Below are 4,280 nucleotides of genomic sequence, written 5' to 3'. Positions count from 1 at the left end.
TGCTAGTTTCACTATGATATGTCGTGCTGAAGGCTGATTCAAATTGTATCTTAAGGGGGTTCTTTGTGCCTATTGAATTTGAATGTCTATTTCTTTTCCCAGATTTGGGAAATTCTCAGTTATAATTTGGTCAAGTATCCCTTCAGGCCCTTTCTCTCTGTCTTCCTCTTCAGGAATTCCTATGAGACGGATGTTGTTCCGTTTGATTGTATCACTCAGATCTCGAATTCTCTTTTCCTGCTCCTGGATCAATTTCTCTCTCTTTTTTTCAGCTTCCTCTTTTGCTATAACTATATCTTCTAATTCACCTATTCTTCTCTCTGCCTCGTCAATCCTTGAGGTGGCTGCCTCCAGTTTGTTATTCACCTCACCTATAGCCTTTTTTAAAAATATGGAACGCTTCACGAATTTGCGTGTCATCCTTGCACAGGGGCCATGCTAATCTTCTCTGTATCGTTCCAATTTTAGTATATGTGCTGCCGAAGCGAGCACGAGTTCATGCATTTTAACTGCTGATTGGAATCCCATTGAATGAATAAACCAGTTATTCTATTCTAATAGAATTTATTATTCTAAGAATTTATTATTTGGAGGAAACTCTTAGTGAAATTAGTAGTCAAAAGTAAATATGTCTAGTAGCCAAAGGTGTGATTTCATAGAAGAAACTATTATTTATGCTCTATGATGAGAGTTCAGTATCACTTAACGGCTCTCTAGAGAATGGTTCACATGGAGAAAGTTAGTAGGCTTCAGATTTGCTATCAGCCAACAATGCTCACTCCTATACCTTCCCATCTATTTCTGCATATTACAGAAGTATAAAAGCTTAGTAATAGGAAGTATATTACAAATCCTCTAATACAGCTTTTGCCCCAGAGTAGAATTTGATCTCGGCTTTGACATATAGTCACCTCCCCTCAGCTTGAACACTTCCATTGATGGCAATCCACTACATTTTTTTAAAGTTTTTATTTAAATTCCAGTTAGGTAGCATACAGTGTAATATTAGTTTCAGTTGTACAATTTGGTGATTCTGCACTTACACACAATACATGGTGCTCATTACAAGTGCCCTCCTTAATCCCCATCACCTATTTCACCCATCTGCCTACCCCTCTTCCCTCTGGTAGCCATCAGTTTGCTTTCTGTAGTTTAGAGTCTGTTTCTTGGTTTGCCTCCTTCTCTTTTTTTCCCTCTGCTCATTTGTTTTGTTTGTTACATTCCACAAATGAGTGAAATCATATGATATTTGTCTTTCTTGGACTAACTTATTTCACTTAGCATGATACTCTCTAGCTCCACCCCATGTCATTGCAAATGGCAAGATTACATTCATTTTTACGGCTGAGTAATATTCCTGTGTGTGTGTGTGTGTGTGTGTGTGTGTGTGTGTGTATACATGTACATACCACTATTCTTTATCCGTTCATCAGTTGATGGATATTTGGACCATTTCCAGAATTTGGCTATTGTAGATAAGGCTGCTGTAAACATTGGGGTGTATGTGTCCCTTGGAATTAGTATTTTTGTATTCAGTAGTGCAATTGCTGGATTGTGGGGTAGTTCTAGTTTTAACTTTTTGAGGGACTTCCATACTGTTTTGCACAGTTGCAGCACCAGTTTGGATTCCCACCAACAGTGCAGGAGGTTTTCTCCTTTTCCACATCCTCACTGACACCTGTTGTTACTTGTGTTGTTGATTTTAGCCATACTGACAGGTGTGAGGTGATAGCTCATTGTAGTTTGGTTTGTATTTCCCCCGATGCTGAATGGTATTGAGCATCTTTCCATGTGTCTGTTGGTCATACGGATGTCTTCTTTGGAGAAATGTCTGATCATATCTTCTGTCCATTTTTTAATTGGATTATTTGTTTTCTGAGTGTTGAGTTTATAAGTTTTTATATATTTTGCATAGAAACCCTTTATCAGATATGTCATTTGCAAATATCTTCCCTCATTCCAGCAGTTGCCTTTTAGTTTTGTTGATTGTTTCCTTTGCTGTGCAGAAGCTTTTTATTTTGCTGGAGTCCCAATAGTTTATTTTTGCTTTTGTTTCCCTTGCCTCAAGAGACCTATCTAGAAATATGTTGCTAGGTTGATGTCAGAGAGGTTACTGCCTGTGTTCTCCTTTAGGATTTTCATGGTTTAATGTCGCACTCACATTTAGGTCTTTAGTCCATTTTGAATTTATTTTTGGATATTCTTTCCTGCTTTGTCAAAGATTAATTGACCACATAGTTATGGGTTCACTTCTGGGTTTTCTATTCTGTTCTGTTGATCTATGTGTCTATTTTTGTGTAGTACCTTACTGTTTTGATCACTAGAGCTTTATATATATAACTTGAAGTCCAGAATTGTGACGGCTCCAGCTCTGTTTTTCTTTCTCAGAATTGCTCTGGTTATTTGGAGGTCTTTTGTGGTTCCATACTAATTTTAGGATCATTTGTTCTAGCTCTATGAAAAATTCTGGTGGCATTTTGATAGGGATTGCATTAAATGTGTATATAGATATTTTAACAATATTTGTTCTTTGAATCCAGGAGCATGGAATGTCTTTCCATTTCTTTGTGTCATCTTCAGTTTCTTTCATCAGTGCTTTATAGTTTTCAGAGTACAGGTCTTTCACCTCTTTGGTTAGGTTTATTCCTAGGTATCTTATAGTTTTTGGTGCAATTGTAAATGGGATCAATTCCTTAATTTCTCTTTCTGCTGCTTTATTATTGATATATAGAAATGCAACAGATGTCTGTATGTTGACTTTATATCCTGACTTTACTGAATTCGTGTTTCAGTTCTAGTAATTTTTTGGTGGAGTCTTTCAGGTTTTCTACATAGAGTATCATGTCATCTGCAAATAGTGTAAGTTTTATTTCTTCCTTGCTGATTTGGATGCCTTTTATTGCTCCTTGTTGTCTGATTGCTGTGGCTGGGACTTCTAGTACTATGTTAAATAACAGTAGTGAGGGGTCCCCAGAGGGCTCAGTTGGAAGAGCAATTCTTAATCTTGAGGCATGAGTTCAAGCCCCATGTTGGGTGTAGAGATGACTAAAAAAATAGATAAAGTTAAAAAAAAAAACAGTTGTGAGAGTGGACATTCTTGTCTTCTTCCTGACCGTAGAGGAAAAGATCTCAGTTGTTCTCCATTGAGGATGATATTAGTTGTGGGTTTTTTATAGATGGCCTTTAGTATGTTGAGGTATATTCCCTCTAAACCTACTTCGTTGAGCATTTTTATCATGCATGGATGTTGGACTTTGTCAAATGATTTTTTTTGCATCTATTGAAATGATCATATGGTTCTTTTCTTTTATTAATGTGGTATATCATTTTGATTGGTTTGTGAATATTAAACCACCCTTGCAGCCTAGGAATAAATCCCACTTGATCATGGTGAATGATTGTTTTAATGTACTGTTGGATTAGGTTTGCTAGTATTTTATTGAGCATTTTTGCGTCTATGTTCATCAGGAATGTTGGGCTGTAGTTCTCTTTTCTTAGTGGAGTCTTTATCTGGTTTTGGCATTAGGGTAAATATGGCTTTATAGAAAGAATTTGAAAGTTTTACTTCCTTTTCTGGTATTTTTGGAATAGTTTGAGAATAAGAGGTATTAGCTCTTCTTTTAAATGCTTGGTAGAATTTGCCTGTGAAGCCATCTGGTCCTGGACTTTTGTTTGTTGGGAGATTACTTTTTTATTACTGATTCAATTTTTTGCTGGTTATCAGTTTGTTCATGTTTTCTATTTATTCCTGTTTCAGTTTTGGTAGTTTATGTGTTTCTAGGAATTTATCCATTTCTTCCAGGTTGTCCAATGTGTTGGCATATAGTTTTTCATAATACTCTTTTACAATTGTCTGTATTTCTGTAGTGTTGTTATTTATCCTCTTTATGTAACTTATTTGGGTGATCTCTCTTTTCTTTTTGATAAGTCTGGCTAGAGGCTTATCCATTTTATTAACTTTTTCAGAGAACCAGCCCCTGGTTTCATTGATTTATTTTTTTTAGTTTCTACCTCATTTATTTCTGCTCTAATCTTTATTATTTCCTTCCTTCTGTTGGCTTTAGGCTTCATTTGTTGTTCTTTTTCTAGCAGATATAAGGTTTGGTTGTATATTTGAGATTTTTCTTGCTTAAGGTAGACCTGTATTGCTATGTTTCCCTCTCAGGGCTGCTTTTGCTGTATCCCAAACATTTTGAACTGTTCTGTTTTCATTTTGATTTGTGTCCATGAATTTTTTATTTCTTTTTTATTTCTTCTTTGATTTCGTAGTTGACCCACTG

At 35.9% G+C, this 4,280-nt stretch overlaps 1 non-coding gene across 1 annotated transcript; it reads right to left on the bottom strand.

The window, feature by feature from the left end:
* Window positions 1-385: 385 nt before the first annotated feature.
* On the bottom strand, window positions 386-492 carry LOC115284434. Its single transcript, XR_003905189.1, has one exon. It is a non-coding gene; the product is annotated as a U6 spliceosomal RNA (small nuclear RNA).
* Between the last annotated feature and the right edge of the window lie 3,788 nt (window positions 493-4,280).

This window comes from Suricata suricatta, chromosome X (genome assembly GCF_006229205.1).
Source record: "Suricata suricatta isolate VVHF042 chromosome X, meerkat_22Aug2017_6uvM2_HiC, whole genome shotgun sequence".
NCBI classification, from domain to species: domain Eukaryota; kingdom Metazoa; phylum Chordata; class Mammalia; order Carnivora; family Herpestidae; genus Suricata; species Suricata suricatta.
The sequence above is the reverse complement of the archived record's forward strand: the minus strand, read 5'-3'. Positions and strand labels throughout refer to the sequence as shown.